Source organism: Dromaius novaehollandiae, chromosome 1, assembly GCF_036370855.1.
Source record: "Dromaius novaehollandiae isolate bDroNov1 chromosome 1, bDroNov1.hap1, whole genome shotgun sequence".
Classification (NCBI taxonomy): Eukaryota; Metazoa; Chordata; class Aves; order Casuariiformes; family Dromaiidae; genus Dromaius; species Dromaius novaehollandiae.
The window spans coordinates 49,049,970-49,070,566 of record NC_088098.1 but is presented as its reverse complement, the minus strand read 5'-3'; the positions used below and the strand labels follow the sequence as shown (position 1 = coordinate 49,070,566).

The following is a 20,597-nucleotide window of genomic DNA, read 5'->3' as shown; positions in this document are numbered from 1 at the left end:
ATTTTTATTTGCTTTACTTCCTGCATAGTCAAGAAAGAAATAATCAGGAAGGATAATATAAGTCTAATAATGTAACAGTGAAAAACAATATGGCATGTTCTCATTACAAATTTAGAATTTATTATTTCCCTTAATTTACAAAGGTATTACTTACCAGAATTAAGAATGGCTTTGATGGCACCACTAATGCGAGCAAAAGTTCAGACTCATTGTCCTTTTGAGCATGGAGGGTGCTGGGGAGGGTTTTATGAGAAATGATTGAAATCAGTCTGCAAACTACTATACCTGAAACTAAATGCTTGCAGAATTAGACGAGAAGCACTCAAACAAATAAGAAGCCAAGCATCTTCAGTTATGATTCATACACATTTTATTCTTATATGTCTTTTGCAATAGGCTAATGTTATTAAAGGCTGAATGTGTGATACTGGAAATTGTGGTGGTTGTGATACTTCAGCAATTTTCAACTACAGCTGAACATTTGACTTGACATACTATTCTTGTGAATAAAGTGCTGTAGAATTCATTTTTTTCATTCCAGGATAACAAGGCACATTTTAAAAAAATTGAATTCTCTCTTCTTCAGTAGGTAAAGTAAATAGGATTGCCCAGGTTATAAAGCATAGAAGAGGGAGAAAATGCAAAGTGGCAACTTTCAATTTGTTTTTTTACACGTTAAGAACAATTATGCTCTCATATGTGGGGGGGAAAAATGTAACAAGTTAAGGAATTTTATTTGCTAGAAGATTTATTACAATATATGTAGACACGATGAGATTTACGAAGATGGATAGGTGCCCAAAAGTACAGTAAATATTTTTGTAAAATCCTTCTAGATGCTTGAGTGATTAGATACATAACTCATGTCAAAGTCAGTCTGCACAAGATACTGATTTCATTTAAGCATTTTTACAGGTCTTTCTAGTGTCTTCCTGTATTTAGGTACTAACTGCTATTTAAATCTGCTCAGCCTCTATTTTGCAGAAAGTGCAATCCATTAATCCTGTCTAGTCTGACTGAAATTTTTACAGCCCTAAATTAAACCGAATGAGAATAGGAAGTGTTCAGACACTAAATCTGTAATTTACATGCAGCAGGCAAATACAAAGGTAAATTAGGCAAGTATATTTGCCGAGATTGCATTCATCTGTGTATTGACCTAGAGGTGAAAAAAAATCTTCAAAAATGGTAGCTTATTACTAACAATTTTGAGGGAAAAGCCTGTTTTTTCCTTCCCCCAGCTTAATCCTAAGAAAAACTGTATTTTAAAATTTAGACTACATGGCTTGATCTCACATAAGAAAAAATTTTAAAAGTATTTTGGGAATGTTAACAGACTCAGTACATCTAAAGGCACATACAGACAAATCATAATGGTGTACTTCATTACATTTTAATAGGTTGCAATATTATTTTGATAGAATCATTTGATAAAGTAGAGTATATCTTGGAGTTAAGAATCACTTAATTTCAAGATATACAGGACAGGGTCTGTAGCACCACAGTTCATGATTATATTGCATGACAGATACCTGCCATGGTGAACTCCATAGTTCTGTTCTTGTAATTACCCAGACTGGGACAATTTAAAGCATGTTTTGGCTGTTTCCCACTACTGCATCCATCTTCCCTTTCAAGGGAACTAGAGTCAGGGTGCTGGTGTACACTTCCAACATGAAGTCAAGATGCAAAGCAGAGCTCATTTTCTCCTAACATAGACCAAACTATACAGGCCTATATGAAAAGGACTCTTTGCTGTAATTTGTGATTATCCTGTTTCATCTAAAAGATCCATTTCATGTTTTTAAAGTATTTTAAGGTCACTCAGTCTGCTCAGTTGCTTCCTGGCTGCCTAATAGCCAAACAGAAAGTTGTTCCCAGTTTTGAAGTGATGTCTCCCAGTTTTGGGGAAGTGCTGCCTTCCTTTGGGTGTGTAGACTTGCTGTACAGTGTATGGATGATCTGAAAACCCACACATGCTGTAGGGAGCCATCCAAGAGTAACCAGGAAGAGATATGTTTAGCTCTGAAAATGGGTGCAATGGTGAATGCTGCCAAAATATCCTCAGGGCAGGACAAATGAGCATGGTGGTGGAAGAAGTGAAAGGGTAGAGTCAGGACTGAAGAAAGTTAAATGAGTGTTTATGTATAAGAACACAGAGATACAGGGAGAAAGAAGTAAGTGGAGACATATAGATATGGAGGGTGAGAAATAGATTCCTGGATCTGTATCAGAAAGGAGAAAGATTCTTACAACTTTTTTTTGACTTTAGGTTTCACCTCACTGGGAAGCTTCCATAAATTATCTCAGTAGAGCAGTGGGATGTCCCCTGTTAACTGCATTCATTCAGTTCACATTCATTGCGGCTGCAGATGCCAGAGACAGCATATGGGGGAGAACTGCACTAGGTGTCCCTGTACAAGCTAGCACACTTGCTTAAGCTTCAGTTCAGCAGCTGCTCCTCTAACATTCATCCTGACTGTGCCAACTTGCCAACAAATACTCTAAGCAGGTGCAGAAGTCAGGCCCCTGTTGGTAACATGTCAGATGATGCCATTTCCTGCACAAATTTCAGTTCCAGAGACCAGGACCAGTGCAGACTTTTCAACTATGTGTATAGTTCAGGTGACCAGGACAGGTCCCAAAACCCAAGTCATGACACTTTGTGACTCCCAGGGACAGTCTCCAAAGGAGCTGGCTACCAGGAGATATCTTTTTCCCTGCCTTTGCATCATGCTATTCTTCAGAAAATTAGCAGGCCAAGATTGGGGAACTTCAATGGGGAATAGTAGTAACTTGTGGATCGAAACCTGATCAGATGGAGAAAGGAGAAGCTGGAGCTGCCCCCTGAGCCTAGCATGGTCATATGGAAGGGAAAGCAGCAGGAAGCAGGTGTGTCTGGAAATGTTTTTTAACAACTGTTTCTATTGAAGTGGGCCAAATCACCTATGACACTTCTGGCTAGAGAAGGTTTAGATAGATTCAGGACTGCAGAAAGGAATGTCCACCAATTTAGGATCCAAAGTCTATCATTCTCTCCTGAATCTGAGTGCTAATCTCTGTTCTTTGAAAGAGCAGGGCTTACTGTTTTTGTTTAGCATAAGGGTAGTGGGGATGCCCACCTTTTTGTGTAGTAACTTGTCAGTGAAAGACTTTACCTGGCAAGTGGAAATGTGGTGTTCAGTTCTCTCCATGGCATAAGGGAGGGTTTTAACATCACACTTAGTCTCCCAAATAAAAGGCCTTAAGCACCAACCTGTTGATCCCTTCCAGGATTCTTTATGTATTTTACAATGACTGGAAAAATACTAAAGCAATCCTGAGAGCAAGACTTATGACCCCCTATTCACTAGTAAATTCTATTCCTTTCCTGTCTTTGGTCAGTTGTCTTGCACTGCTTGTTGCTCAGTGGTGCAGAACCTACAGAGCACCACTTTTTCTTTTGAAGGAGATGTGGTTTCAAACTTCCTTAGGTCAAGGAAAGAATTGAATCCAGTCTTCCATTTCAGGAATTACTCATCCAACCACTCAGCAAGTGGTACCGATATGTTTTGCACTAATGAACTTCCTTCGGCCTTCAAGAAAAGCTTTTCATCGCATTTTGCACGGAAAACACTACACATTTTATTGTGTAATCTTTCTCTTGATCAGTTGTGTGATATTTATCCTGGCCTTCAAAATGAGTAATGTTGATGAATATGTTGTTATGATGAGAACATGCCTAATATGTCATGATAGATTGAAGAATGGACATTTTATTGATCCTATTTGGGGTTAGGTGGGAGAAGTGTCCAAGCTGATCAGCTTATAAAGACTATGAGGCGTTAACAAAACCAGAGCTTTATGTGCTTACAGAATCTTAAAGTCAGACAGGACATAGAGTTTGCACAGCTCTGAGGTTAGGTGACTTCTGAAAGAGACTTTTTTTGGATCAAAAATTTGGGGTTAGACACCTTAATTCCAACTTACTTTTCAGCTTTGTATTGGCTCTAAGTTTCCGTGGGACATGGAAGAATCGAATAGGAAGACTGAAGGGCAGGAGCTTGAGGGCTGGAAAGGTTGGACAACTGACGGGGGGAGGGGACAGTGGAACAGTAAGTACGAATAAGGAGGGTAAGAATAGACATCGCAATGTAAATGTGAACAGGAGCAGATGAAGAGATGAGTAAAAATGTCCCCACAGCACACTTCCATTCCAGAAGCTGAAAGGTAAATCTGGATAAAATTTTGGGTTCTGGAAGAGCAGACTGTGTTAGCTTCTTGAATGAGGAGGACAATTAATGAAGAGGATCAACTGTGAACACTTGTTTGTTGGATAATGCAGAGTGAGATGAGAAAAAGTTACTTGATCATTTAATTGAAGAGCTCCTTGTAATGAATACGCTAAAGAGAGTCAAGTTAAAGCTGCACTGGAAACTTAAAAATTTTCAGTGGTTGGTTTTGCAGCTCTGGCTTTCTTCTAATATACGCCTGATGTGCTGTCATGTAAAATATTATTTCCATGATCTGTTAATCTATCCTTATTGGTCAGTAAAACATGTATAATATGAGTTATCAGACAACAACTCTCTCTTCACTCTCCACAAAATTAAAGGCCTGACTGAAGATAAACTGGGAATGTGGCTTGTTATGTCATTTCAGAGAGAGCTCTGAAAAGGCATTCATATACTTAGGCATCATTTTAGTTGGAACTCCCCAACTTTCTCAAAGGTGGCTTGTACACTGAATGCAGTTGATGTGTGGATTCATAGATTTTTACTCTCAATGCCCTTCTGCACATTTTTCTTCTTTTTCATTTTGACCATTGTGTCTCAATAACTCTTTAATTCCCCTATGTATGTAAAGACCGGAAAGCCCTGACAGCATCACAGGCAAGCTGGGAGAACTTTATACCCATTTATTGTTCAGTGGTGACATATTATGGTTTTACTATGCCTGCTAAATGCATAAATTGTCCCTCCACATAACTGAGATCTTACTGTTTAGCAAGTGGGAAAAGGTGCTGTGTGCTGTGCTTCAAACCATGTTTGGTAAAATTTGAGATGGAAAAAGATGTAGGGAAAATCTTTGATTCTAACAGTCTAGATAACAGGCATTCTTTTTTAAAAATTAAGCCATTTTAAGCATGATTGCTAGCAAAATCAGCCTTTGACAATAACCTTTTGTAGTTTCAGTTTTCAAAAAAAGTATGGTTTTTAAAAATATTTATTTTCCAATAGATGGCAGTCTGGCTCAGTAATTTCAAGAACAAAAGCAGCCATCTTTTATATAAGAGTTTTCCAACTTTTTTCATTGCTATGTTAAAGTCATAGATTGTTAACAAGGTCGATAGAGAAAAGTGCTTAAAAGTCTGTAATTCTTTTAAGAAGAAAATTCACTGAACATCATAGCATACATTTAAACTACAAACTAAAATCTCAGGGCCAAATTTAGAAGTAGTTTATAGCTTAAAGGTTACAGGTCAAGTGCGTATTCCAGCAATCTGTGCAAGTTCAAGAGCAGGTAAGAAATCTTAAATGGGTGTAACTTGCAAACCAGGGATCCAGAAGAATCAAGTGTGTCAGGAAAACAAACAGAAGAATGTCAAAGTGCATGTTGTTAGGAATCTTCAAGAGCTCCAGCAAGTAAATTGTTTTAATTTAGATTCCTCTATTCTTAGAGTAATAACTAATATCATTACAGGTTTCTTGTTAGGTTTGATATTCCTGTGTATGTTTTCATGTAAGAACAAATTACTCTGAACATAATATTAAAAACAGAAATATGCTGCATTTATAACAATGTGTTTTCTCATTATGTTTGTGAATGAGAAAAAGCAGAAAGGACAAGTATGGCTTTTTTTGTCCACCTAAAAAAAAATTCCTATGAACACCGCTGAATGATATGCTGCTTTTCATTTGATTTGGACAGACTGTGATTGCAAAACAAAAATTTGTTCATATGAGCTTCTACACTCCCAGATATATATATATATACACACATATATACAACTTCAGCATATTGGATGCAGTGCATCTCAATCTTTCCCTGTCATAAATTTGATATTTTAATTTAATGACTATATTTAAGAAAAATATTGACTCTTAAAAGAGGTTTGTCTTATTCTGTGTTCACAAGGTTATTCTGTATCTACAATTCTCAATTAAGAATGAAACTGAAAAGTGTCACGTTCTTTTTAGCTTGAGCAACAATAAATATTTTCCATAGTTTTGGAAAAGTCATGTGAATAGTAGAACTAACACTGATTTTAACATAATAACAATCTACCATATACACTTAATGAAATTGAGGCTGCAGATGAAAGTATTTTCTCCAGATCAGTCCATTTAATTTTGTGAAGAAGATATTTACTTGCAATTTTTTGCTTTTACATTTATGCTGTTGTGTTCAGAAGCATAATGCATAAACTACATGATGGATTTGCAAGTGCAAGTACCTTACTGTCTTTGGATGTGTAACATGAGTTTAGATTTAAGAAGACCAAAGCAGTTTTGTGCTGTTAACAGCAGAGTCATATATTAAAGGAATCTATTAGTTACCTGGAATAAATACTAGGAAACCTGAATAAGAAAATAATAAGGTGCTCCCATTTTTTTGCTTACAAAATAAATTTGAAGATAGTAAAAACATGTAGGATTATGAGGACTGCACTATAGAAGGATTTCACAGAAATGGCAGCAGTATATCTGATTAAATTTAATGTTGTTATATAATACATAATACAGGCTGGCAGCAGTAATTTAAATTTAAACACTAAGAAAGGTTCTGTACAGTCTCGAGAAAAAGATTTGGGTTTCATCACTGGCATATAAATGTCAATTTCTGCTTACTTCTGTCATCCAAAAAGCCAAGTTGATACTTATGTATATTAAGAGAGAATGGAAAAATTATACTTTAAAAATTCTTATATTAACATGACTGAAAACATTGACCATACATATTCAAGGAGAAGATTCACTTTTAGCTCAAAAAATCAAACAGATGAGGGTATATAAAGGCAATAAAAATATGATTGTTTTCAGTTTATATCTAAGGAGATATTTCAATGGATAGAACTGGTTTTGAAATAAGATTGCTAAGAATATGCATGGTACTTTAAAGTTAATTATTCATATTCATTTTTTTCTGTAATTCAAAGAACAATTTTGTTAAAAACCTACACATACAAAATGAATAAAAGGAATGATTTTTAATTTTATGAAGTAATAATCAGTGGAATTTATTGTTAAAGGATATGGTGGCAAACAATTTGGTAACAGGATTCTAAGAACCAATGATATTGATTATTTAACCTAATATTTGAATAAATAATGGCTGGACTGAAATATAATAAAGGCTAAGAGTGACCAAGTATGCTGGAAGAAAGTGACAGCTATCTTGAATCAAAAGTTGTATTCTTTAAAAATAATACACACTTTGTGCATATCCATTATTGAGATATAAGACAAAATTTTGTGTGACAATGCTGATGAGCAAGCCAGAAATACATACAATGGCTGAAGATAATGAGAATTCAAGAACAGTGCTGGTTACATATTAGTTAAGAAATAGTAAGACAGTTAGGCCTGATTTTTTGGGACTGCATGGAAACAAGCATGCAGATATATATTATATTATATTATATTATATTATATTATATTATATTATATTATATTATATTATATTGCTGTGTTTTTGCATTTTGCTGGTACTTATGATGGATTTTTGAAATTATGCTGCAGTTCAGTATTTGGAATATTGTTGCTTTACTTAATTGCCCTTTAATGACATTGATAGATAATTTATATGTTGCCAAGTTTTGACTTTGTAAGAATCATGTTATGCAAGAATCATTGTTGTTCTTTAACTCTTACATCCACTTTAATTATGAATCTCATTTTACAAGAAAATGCTGACTCTTACTTACGTTGGAAATAAAGATATGAAGGCCATCTCTCCCAAAAAAATATGAATTCTACTTTTTAAAAAGATTCCCATGTTGCAAGGGTTTACCCACCCTCTGAAGATAAGATTACATAACTTTAAAAATTGTTTTTAAAGCTGCCACCCAACTAAAAACCATCTGGTAGTCCTGGTTTGTAATGCGCACAGCGGTATTTCCCACTGAGAAGAACTGTTGCTATATTTTCTTTTATTAGACATTTACAACCTGGAATTCAGTACCAAACATCCACAGTTTTTGCTGTTAAATATGAAATTGAATACGTGCTATAAATTACTTAAAAAACTGTTTCTGAATTCTATCTAAATATGAGGTAGTTATTACAAAGAAATAAAGAAAAACCTACCAACTTCACACAAATTATTGCCTCTTCTGTTGGGCAGTTTATCCAGCCAAGTGAAGTTCAGAAGTTTCTAAGGTATCCTTTTCTAACCTGTGGTTGGTAATTATTAAAATGACTACTTACATTATTGTCTGTATCTGTAGGTTATGATATGTTTCAAATACGCAGTGGTAAAGATTTCTGTATTAGAGGCATTCTAACTGCAGCAATGTAGAACTCTACATACAATTACTTGCCTAGTATCACTCTTCACAGCCAAGTGAATTAGCCTGCAGCTCCCTGCTGCTGAGGTTTCTGGTAGAACTATTGCTGCATAGTCCTGCAATGTGCTGTATGGACATACTGTATGACACAGTCAGCACTTAAAAATATAAAATTCTGAAACATGATGCCACTTAGTATGGTGGAGTGAAGTATAACTATAGGGAGACACTGGCCAAACCAGTGGTTCATCTAATATCCATTAAGAAGTACCTACTTCTTTTCCACTAGAATGATTTTCTGCAATATTTAGCCAGTCTGTCGAATTATGTGTGTGTGTGGCAAATTCCTTGACTATCAGATACTTGCAGAAAAATAGCTTACAGACAAATGAATCTCTCTGGATGCTATTATGTCTTCTGTCTTGCACTGGTGAATCATAAATGTATCTAATCCCTTTGCTTCAATCTGCCACATGATTTACCTCAATGACCTCTGTATTACTATGTTTTGCAGAGCATGTGAAGTATATATGGGCATTTTCTTTCATTTGATGCATTTATGCTTGCATTTATTCTTAATAGTAAAATATGACAGAATAGAAAAGAACAAATAGTGTTCATACACCCTCCTTAACTTCAAATACTTCAGGCTTATTCTTTCTTAAAGCTTGTCATTTCCTGACTAAGTAATCCTACCATTTGCAAGTTTATTTTGTATGCTAATCTTACCAGGCTACCAACCACTTCACTTGCCCTGCTCTGGACTCTTTCATCTTAGCTAAATCTCTTTTACATAAGGATCTTGGATATGGGTATAGCATTTTTTCCATGTAAAGTCATTATATTATAAGCTTTTCAGATCAAAGAGCTTGTTTGTCTTTATGTCTACAAAGCTATATGTAAATTCAGAGTGCTCTGCAAATGACTAATAACACTTCATCTACTCAAGAATCCTGTTGGACAGCTATGTTTTCTTGAATTAACCTCAGTAGCTTTTTGCATTTTTTCACAAAGACCATATTGGTTCAGAGAATATCATATGTTGTAGTAATGAGTGTATGTGTAATTTGAAGGCTGCACTATTTGATTATACTCATATGAATACCAGAAAAATCTACTGATCTCAACAGGATTAGCCAGGATCTGAGGACTCTAGCAGAACTGATCTTGAGATCACTTTGCCAATATGAAGTATATATTTACCTTCACTTAAATATTATTTTTTGTGTTATCTGATGTTTAAGAGAACCTTCCTTTTTATCCATATCTGTGCCATTTTCCTCCCATAACATGCCTGAGTAGCATCCACCATTGTGGGCACTGTTGCCAGGTTTACATAACAGAACACTTGGCTCTTCTATTTCTTCCATGCCTTTAGTGCCCATCATCATATGAGTATACAATATTGTGCAACATGATGTGCATTTGAAACAACAGTCTCCTACTTAATTTGGGATTTTTTAATCACTTCTGAAAAACATAAACAGAAAATAATACTAAGTAATTTCCAACCAGGCAGGTGGTTTGGCAATATTAACCTCAACTCCCTGTTTTTCATAACGTTACAAAACCAGATCAGCAGGGGAACTGATGATTTCTCCTTTTGCTAGAACATCAGTCAACAGAGATGTTTCCCTCAAGCCCTGTTCTTCCCTGAAGGCCTCCTAAAAATCTGTCATGGAATTCTGCCAAGTGTTTCTATCCTGTTTCCCCTCTCAAATCAGATTTGCAGCTTCTCCCTTTGAAGAGAACAAAAGGTTCCTTCCATCATGATCTTCCATGGTTCTCTTAAAGTTCCATTTCCCTCTAACTGACCAGAGTGTCACCAGTGGGGATACTCAAAACTCTGAGAGTGGGACTCAGCTGCCTAAACATAGATGTCTCATGTCACTGTAGACATGCAGGGTATCTGAGTCTTTTGCACAGGGTTAAGATGGGCTCAGTCAGGCCTTCTGGAGCAGTGATTAAAGGCCAGCAGATACCCTATGGTGTCTAAAATGACACTGGATGCCTATGATTAGGTATCTGAATCCTACCATAAGGCCTTAATTCGGTTGTGCAAACAGACATGTAGTGCCATTCTGGCAGGCAGCTGAGACATCTACATCGGGCTGGCAGATGTGATGAAGGACTTTCAAAGTCAGGACGTTCTGGAGTGGCAGTTATAGACTAAGCAGAGGACCTACACTGAATCTTGTTGTGTTGGCAATTTAATCAGGCCCCAGATGTCCCTCTGCTAGATGGGAGGTATTAGCATTTAATATTGGGAAATATTTGTCGTATTCTAATAATCCATTTGAGTTATCACAATTGAGCAATAGAATATCTAACGATGTATAAGACTCATAAAAAGTATAAAGAACTTCTTTAAAGTTTCATTTACAAGTAGATTTTAGTTTCTAAAAAAATATTTTTGCTCTCTTTGAAAAAGTAGTTGTAATAGTTTGTGAAGAACCTGAGTCTGAATACGTGGGAGATTTATTTTTCACAGTCATATGTAGATGTTCACCCTAAGGGAAAGATAACTGAGTTAATAAGGAAAGAAAGAGAAGGAATGCTTTAAAAAGTACTCTTTTCTATCCTACAGTCCTAAGCAAGAAACAGATAATTTTAGAACTCCTTAGCTTTGATTTTTCTGCATGTTACAGAGGTATTTATGTAACATTTCTAGAACTCTATCTCTATTGTCAGCAGTTATCAGTACAAGTTTGTATGTTTTAACACATAGTGACATTAAAATAAATTAGTGCTCTAGCTACACAACAGGCTACAAACAGAGAAAAAAATAGTGAGATTCTTAAATGTCTTTTTTGTATATACCTGAAGTCAACACTGATTTAATGTCTAGTCTATTAACGTAAGAATAAAGTCATTTAGCTTGGAACTGGCAAATGAATAAAGTCTGGTGATCAACATCTGATCAAAATTCATGAGAAGAGTAAGAATCATATGGGTATGTCTGTCTTAGCTGTTCTCTGTGATGAGTGGAAAAGCATACAGGAAAAGTTTTCCCCTTACAGTGCAAACAGAAGATAGAGCCTAGTAATCCTGCAGAACTCTGTGAATCCCTACATAATCCATGGAGAGGCAGAGAATAATGCATAGAAATGTAAGATTTCACTGTAACATCTTCTATGATTCTTTCGAAGTTGAATTAGTAGGCACTCTCTTAGCTGCAGCAGTCCCTGTTTCTCTTCTTCATTTTCCTCTTCTTCTTAATAAGAGGGAGAAGTATACAAGTAAATTCTGTTGTTCATAGGGCAAAATTATGTCCAACAATAAGATAATACAAAAAGAATGTTTTCTTTCTAATTGTTTAGTAGTTGAAATAACATTGGGCAGCTGGATGTGTTTTGACTACTTATTTAATGTTATTTTTATTCCCATCTGCTGGCAGCAAGCCCATGTATTTTATAGTTGACACGCAGAAAAAAGAAGTATTTTTGTGCGTAAGTCTTGAACTAATTGACCAATTGTGGCAGAGTTTCATTGCATTCAATTGGCAAATATTTTTCAGTCCCTGTGAATAAGCTCAGTGAGTAGAAAAAGAATAGCAGAAAAATATATTGGACCAGATTCTTACACAATAATAAAATATGGGATCAGAAGTAACTCACAGTTAAGGGACAACTACCTGATATTTACTGCACATTAGAAATGCTTGCCTGTGGAATTAATACAGATCAACAGTGTGCTGTAAATGCAACCCTTAGCTTTTCTCTAACTTTCCTATATACAGAAACCCCTGGCTGAATTCAGTGGTATAACTGTTATAATTGAAATTAGAATCAGAATCAGAACCAGAATCCAGATCTTTAACCATGCACACCCCTGTTTTTACATTGGTTTCTTTACTTTTCCAGAGGCATATATGTATTGAATGGTTTGTGCTATTTTTGATCATCTGTTTTCTTTTCTCTTTGCACCTGTCCTTCTTAAACTTATTATAAGTTTCAACTGTAGTGCCATGAGGGAAAATCTCAGAAAAGGCTCTTGAATTTTATTTGTTTCAGTTGTTACTTGAGATGAGCAGTTTCTATTAACAGGACTGCTGTTATTTCTATTGATATTGGTGCTTTGCCCAGTGTCTCTGGAATATGATCTATTAACAGCCTGCAAAGTAGCCTCAGCACTGCCTGCCAATCTTAGCCAAAAATCATGTTAAAATGTAATAATGTTTTATTCCCATACTGATATTTCTTTAAATTATTAATAGTTGATTTCTTACTTGTATTGGAATACTTACTACTCTGCCCTTGTCTGTGTCCAAAATGGTGTTTTATTGGAGGAATCTCAATAATTTTACCAGATCACTGGCTTAGCCATAGATATTTCATAAGAAGTATAGTGTTACGTAGGAGTTATATATGAAGGTATGTTATTAACAGACTTGTTTATCTGTATTTTATAGAACACTTGAAGACAATATGATCACTGGCTGAAAAAAGAATTTAAGTATTAGGTCTTCAGCTATCCAAGAATATGGAAAACAAAATAAAGGTGTAATTGTAGTGGCAGACCTATCCATTCTGTGTTGAATCTACCACAGGTAAAAAGAACAGTAGAGATGTGCTAGCACAGGAGGAGCAATAACTGTCCTAAATCTTTTGTTAATCCCGGTTACTGAGATTACTGCAGTGAAATCACTATTTTTGGTTACGTAAAACAGGAGGAAAAGCTTGCAGTACGTGAACTTCACATTGGCACTTTTTCCTACCATGCACAGCAAAACTTTTGCCTTCCTAGTCCAAGACCATTCTGAATTCTCCTTCCACCTGCCATGTGAATAAAGAGTAGGAATGTAAGACAGGATTTAGCGGGACCTCTTTCAAGTCAAGTTGTGCTGAAAGCTGTTGCCCAGCTGATATTATTCTGCATCTGTTGTGGTGGTGGTGGGGAAACTCTTTTTTCTAATACATGTAGAAGTGTCTGAGCCCTTGCATGTTTTACTGGAGTCAAAAGGTTTATTACTGATCTTTTCCAGCTAGACCTTCAGCTTCTTTAATTCACTGACCAAATATCAAGAGGTGTCATTCAAATGATTGATTGTCAGTTATTCCATTGCATTGTTTTTATAGTGTATTTAGTACTCAGAATACAATATGGCAAACTGCTAGCAATTTGTTACTGATGGATCTGGAGATAACCTAGTACAGACATTCTTCAAGGGCTTTTTGATTACCCACTCTTATCCAGCCTTCATCTTCAGATGACTAACTCAACACTGTATATAGTTTCTCATTAGAATGGCTTTGCCCATTCAGGTATCATTTTCTCTTATGTCCTTCATTAAGGCAACAGCATCTTAATGGAATAATAACTGCACTTTCAGTAACATGCTTTTACTGAGAATACATATGCTAACTAAAAGACTATGCACTGGAGGAGGGTAATAAAGTGGTGACTTCTGCCTACTCACTTACCACCTGATTTTTCCCCTACTTCAATTTCTATTCCTTCTGCTCTATTTCATGACAAATAATGCATTTTCTATAAGTTCAGTCATTCTGCCACCCACTTATCCACCCTCTCTTTCACAACTTTAAAAAAAGGAAAATACATGTTTTACAGCTGATTTGCTTTGCAATTATATTGCATTGAGTTTTGCAAATGTTATATGATAACATTCAGATAGCATAGTGATGTTGAATAGAAATGCCTCTGTAGTTATTCTCCAAACAGATTTTCTTTTTTTTCTGTGACACTTAAAGCCAAAAATGCTAATCTTTACTTTGAATTACAGTTTTTTCCTGCACACAAAGGTAAATATGCTTAATCTTTTATTTCCATTTAATACTTCTGAAAATATTAACCCTTAATTTTGTTTTTCTGCAGGATCTTATACTCTTCCTTATCAGTCTTTTCTTTTTTGACTGGTACATGAGTTTTGTAGTGAGTCACATTTTGGAATGAGTCGTGCATATAAACACTCAGTCCTTGATTCAGGGAGACACATAAGCCTGTGATTAACATGAAAAATCCCATTAACTTAATTGGAACTATTCATGTGCTTAAACTTCAAGACTCAAAACAAGTTGCCAAATTCATGCTTTTTGCACCATCTACATTTTTGTATACCCATCCTACATACTAACTTAGGTCAAATCTACTGTGCCTGTGGGATAGAAAGGCATCCCTAGAAATATACTTAATTTCTGTTGCATTGTGTCCTTGTACTCTCTGTATCCTTGCTGGGTTGAATTACCTCACAGGACTTTATCCTTCAAAATGCTAAGTTCTTTTTCCTTGGACTACCAAAGCATTTAAAGCAAACACTTGATATTAAGTATGCAAGTGGTCTGATTTATAAGTATTGGTTACTCAAAGCTAGGCAAGTGCTTAACAACCATGTTCATTTTACTTAATGTTATATACTTGTGCTGTCTGCCTGAGCTGTTGTTGAAAAGGAGGAAAAATACATCTGGAAGGCAATTCAATTGTCCCAAACACATAGCTTAGGATGCAGTAGATAAGCTGTCCTGTGAACTGTTTCCATAGATTAAAGACAGAGCCTAAACAATTAGCTCAGATTAAATGCTAAATTTTTAAAAAGTTCAGACTGAAAAGAAGGATGTTTAAGTGTTTTTATAAATCAAGACAATGCTTAGAACATTGCAGCTTCAAGCAGCTAATACTTCATCCAGTTAATTTTATGCTGGAAAAACCCTCAGTATACACTTCCCAAGATACCTTAAAAATGGAAATACTATAGACTCCATCTACTACATCACTCTTAACTAATACTGCTTATTATAGTTAAATTATAATTACTAAAAGCACTTAATACTCCATTTTCTGCAAATTTTCAGTTTAAATTCTTAAATTTTCTACCATTTGAAAATCTTCTGTAATGTATTTCTTCATCCGCATCAAAAAATTAAAAGGAGTTTAGAAAATAGTTAAGATACCTACTGAAATAGATTCAGATATCTTTTGCTTTGCATTTAAAATATACATTTAAAATGATCTTCATAATAGTAGGTTATATAAAAATGAAATATTGTTCGTATAAAGATAACCACATTCAGTTCATAAGCTTTTACCTCCAGTGAAAAATACATTAGCCAAGTCCAACCTTTGTGTTAATACATGACTCTATGTTGCTTAGTTATTTTTTCTTTTATGGTTATTTTTTACCAAATGAAAAGTTATTTCCTGTCTTGAAAAGTAATAATTCATTTACAGATGGAAGAAAAGGCATCTTTTGTAGCTTATGGCTGATAGTTCATAAATAATTAATAGCTTTTTCATTTTCCAAAAACTTTTGTCCTATCATATAGTTCCTATTATAAGAGCAGTACACAGGATCAGAAGTGTCTTGTCATTATTTATGTTACATGCATGGATTAAAAGATTAAAATGTGTGGTCCTGTTTTGAATCAAATTAAGATGTAGTCATGCATTTTACAATCTCATTTTTCATTTTTGCCTTATTTAGTGTTTGCCTTATTGAGTGTATATCTTAAAACTAACTAACGATTCCATGTTGTACTATCATATTACTTGTCATCTAATGCTACAGTATATTTACTGCGTACTCTCAGGTTGTGCTCTGAAGATGGAATGATTAATTTCTGGCCTGCTCATCATGATAGGGGTCTGTAGCACTTCCCCACTGAACTGCAGACTGTGCTTGAGTTCAAAGCATTTGACTGCTTCAGACAAATATGTTTTTGCAGAGTCCTAATGAGAAAATACGGCCATACTCAGCTTGGCTGATGTACAGTGGTGTAGAGGTCAAGATTCTCGCTATTCGGGACTGCTAGAGCTTGATTTTTTAGAGCCTCATATACCACTGAAATGGTCACAGAGTATCTCATGCTGATTTCTGGTGTAGCCCAGCACTTCTACAAATTGGCCTTCAGGATTTCAATATAGCCAGAAAATGAGGAACACAGACTTAGCGACCATCTCTGAGAAGTTTAAATGACATGCCCAGCATCACACAGAGGACAGTGGCAGATTCCAAATACACTTCTCCAATGTTCAGCTGCTTTTAAGTACAAAACCACCCTTGTTCTTCTGGCATTCCCTTGCTGGATGCAGAAGGTGCGATCAAACTCTACCCACACTCATAGCGAGGATATGGTGAAAGAGAAGTCAACTAGGAGCATATTTGCTGAGGCCTGATGGCCACTGCTGCCTCTGGCATCCGGGGAGAATGGCTGCAGGCCTGCAATGTAAGAAGGAGGACAAGATAGTGATGATGGCAAATGGAAAAACACCAAGCAGGCAGAAGGGTGCCTTGGGGGAGGTGGGAAAGGTGTGCGCAGGCCACCAAAACGTTTCACAGTTGTTCCACCTATAAGAAATGATGTATATCTTGTAAATGAATGTTGTTCATGTCAGAATCCTTACTGAATCCTAGAAATGTATGTTAGGTTAATGTAGGGATCCTGCTGTGGAAAAATTATAAGTGATCGTGTTGTATTTCATTCCCAAATCCTGCTTGTTTCTCTTCTGCAGTCGAGACTGTTTTCTCCTCCGTGTGGCCTGGGCACCAGGAGGGGGAGCACTGAGAGCAGAAAACTATCCCAGCTCTTGATTTCCTTCTCTGTCATCTTAACTACCACAGCAGCTGGGAACAGCAAAGGCAGAAAGCAACCTGCTCAGCATAATTTGTAGTGGATATTAAGAAACGATTTCCCCTTTTATTAGTTCCTTACTCAATATAATGTAAAATTAGACTAATAAAGTTTTTTTCTTTAATTTTTACTTCACAACATAATTAAATATCTTTGGGACCTGGCAAAGCACTGGTAAAAGCATGCCTGTATAATCCTGTGGGTAGGATCATATGAAATATTTGCATGGCCTTATGACTGTCAAATTGTTTGCTCAGAAGAAACCTCCTATTGACTTAATTGTTCCAGGCAGAGTGGTATTAGTAAGCCTATCAAACATGTGGTTGCTTTTTGCCTTCTGTAACCAGAATGATGCCTTCCAGAGGAAGGTTTGATTTCAGCTTTGTTGCTACATTTCTGAGAGGCGAGATAAAAGAATGTAAAATTACTGGCTATTTTAAAATAATCCTAAACTCCAGGCTTGTGTTCAAATGACGGAGTTCTGCATGCCTGGCAATCCATAACTTCAGCACAGTAACTGTAGTAATAATCACAGTAGAGTGTTTGCTTATTTTTCTTCAAATGTGATATGCTGTAAGATAGACAAAAAGTTAACATTAGTGTCCAAAACTGTGATGCAATATCAAATGGTAAAAGTCCTAGTATTTTGTATCTTTGACAGTTTTTTCTGCTCCTATCTTGTTTTAGTGGATACTGACTGAAAGAGTATTTACTGTGCTTCTGCAAATGGATGTCAATTATGCTAAAACAGAGATACAATAAATAAATAAAGAGTGTGATGTTTGGTTTTAGATTTCACTGGACTAAACAGAAAAGTCTCCTCTCACTCCCGAAACCAGGGGATTAAATCACATTTTGTCTAGCAAGGGCTGCTGCAAATGTCAAGCCAAAAGCAGAGACCAAGTTTCATTAAAAACCAAGAAAAAATAGAGAATAAAAGGAAATAAGAGGTTTTATAGGATTTATTGTATTCATGGGGAAAACTTGTCTAGGTAATGAGTTCTTGTCGTACTTATGAAATTGTTGTGATATGTGTTAAGGAAGGCCAAAACTTTGGACTATTTTGTACATGGCATAAAGTTTCCTGAGCTATGAACTTCGTAGCTCTTGAGTAATAGTTAAGATTAAAGGTGCTCTCTTTTTCTTTTCCTGTTGACTTTTAAGAGCAGAGCAGACTTTCACTGCTTTTTTCCTGTGTGTTCTTTGTCCTGTCTGTTGCTGAGTATTAGCTTCTTCTCTTAGATCGGGAGAGAGATGTCAAGTTGTGATAGCCAATCTCACTTACGTAAATACACCAGATGAACAGAGAGCCTGTTTACAGGATAAAGCATGTTTCAGTCTGAAGTTTCCTACCGGACAAATTCTGCCTTTTGTGCAGATGGAGAAATAACAATGAAGACTTCCATGCCTAAATTTTCAAAGACATAATCTAAATGCTCATCAGCTAGGAAAATCAGAAGTGACGTGTTGGGCCCAGTGAAGTCAAAAGGAAGCTTGCCACCATTGTAATGGTCCAATGACCTTACTCTTGATCTTACTAGTCTCTCACTGCTATATTATTAGTCTCTTTTATTATTATTTCTCTTTTACATATAGAGAAATTGTATTAGTCTTTTACTGCTATAAGCAATTTTTAATACTTATCTCAGTGTTCCAGTGAAAATCATAGCTCTTTTATTAAATCTTTTATTCTGTGCCAGTCCCTTGTGATTGCCCTACCAATTATTCTTTTTTGCAAATCATGTATAATATCATCTAAAGTTTTCCATCTGTTTTGAAGATATGTGGTGCTGATGCTTATGCTTCTTTTAGCTTAGGCAGGGTTGACCTTTTCGAAGCTTAGTATTACAGTTTATGTTGACATCACCATTTCTTAATGTAAAATTCAATTGATTTAGCAGCTGTGATCTAGGTGGTATTTTCTAACTACTTTTGCTGTTTCTTTTTTGGGTACACACTGGCATGTATAAGAGGTTTTCAATTGCATCTTTTTTTTTTTTTTTTTTTTTTTTTTTTTTTTTTTGGTGACAGAAGAGATCTCTTCCTGTCTCTTTATTTATTTCTTTTTGATGAGGAGGGGGCATAAATAACTTATGTTTCACTAAACCTCTCCCCAGAGACCTATCTCAAGGCTTCCCAGCAGCATACAAAGAATTAGATTTTGGTGTCCGAAGGATCTTGGAGGAGGCAAAATTAAATTTTACCACAGAGCAGAAAAGTGAGCAAGTTATGAGAAAGGAATGAAGGCTGGGGGAGGACAGCAGGAAATTGGGTGGTCTGGGTAGGAGTTTCAGGGGCCTGTGTGACAGTGTGAGGTCTGTGGATGTCTTGTAGGTCTTTCTGTATCTCATCTGTCTCTCCCAGCTGCCCTCATTTCCCTAGGATATGCAAACCCAGTCTATTCCATTTGAGGGATTTCTGAGTCTCCTTTCCCTCATGCAGCTATTAACTCCTTCCCTTCTTTTTGCAACTGTCTTTCCCTGCAGTTACTGCTACATATCCCTTTGTGCCTGTCATTTGCTAACAACTGGGCTTCTGGCAGTGGGGGTCTGTGAGAAAGCTGATAGTGATAGCTGCTTCTTGTCCCCTTCACATACGTTTATCCTAATGTGTCTTTTTCAGTGCTTTAGCAATAGCAGAAGCAGAAATCTAGGCAAGAAGAAGACAGAAATCAGCCATCCAATATGAAAGAGCCAATCCTAGTTGCTGCCCCTGCAGTAGTCTGTATATTAGCATGTATCATGCTATCCATACATGGATAGCCTAGTTGTGTAAGAGTACTAGTCAATTTATTCTAAACAGCTTTCTAATGAGCTTTGACATCTGTTTGTCCTTTTCTACGGGATCAGGAGATCTGACTATACAATAGTCTCCATTTCTTCTCATTCATGTTGATGGCACTAATTCAAATTCCCATGATCCCCAGTCTATTTTAGGCTGTTGATATACATTACATATAATATAAATGATATATCTCTCTTTCATACTGCTTATATATGCAATTTTTCTGTTGTTCAATAATATTTTAGCTATGGTATTTTCTAATGTGTTTCTGTAACACATTAGAATAGTCATACAATAAAAAACACATAAATAGTCATAAGTTCTTCCCTGAATGATTCAAATGTATCCATTTTCATTATTCATCCTCCTTTAGTTGTGTTAACAAATTTTCTCTGACAGTGTGTGTATTTTTTTACTTTTAGAAGGTGCATTGACTATACTTTTTTCTGTGACTTTCATCTTCATTCATTTATATTGACTTCCCAGGCCACAGCTGTGTGTGTTACATGCTTTCCTGTACCTAGCACTGCTGTAGTGTGTTGCTTTTTGCTCCAGGGGGCAAGAAGCTCTTTATTCTGTAGTACAACAATTTTGAGATTTAAAATATAAACATAGGGCAAACACGATGGAAGATGGTATCATAAATAGATTGGAAAGACCGCTAGTCTGCTTCTTTTGTCTATGCAAGTGTATAACGATAATATTCCTTCATGACCCACACTCTGCAGCATTAACCCAGC

The 20,597-nt window shown here is 35.9% G+C and overlaps 1 protein-coding gene across 1 annotated transcript in view; it reads left to right on the top strand.

The window, feature by feature from the left end:
- ANKS1B (ankyrin repeat and sterile alpha motif domain containing 1B) overlaps positions 1–20,597 on the top strand; it is a 434,784-nt gene that overhangs the window by 83,766 nt on the left and 330,421 nt on the right. The gene's annotated exons all lie outside the window — the stretch shown is intronic.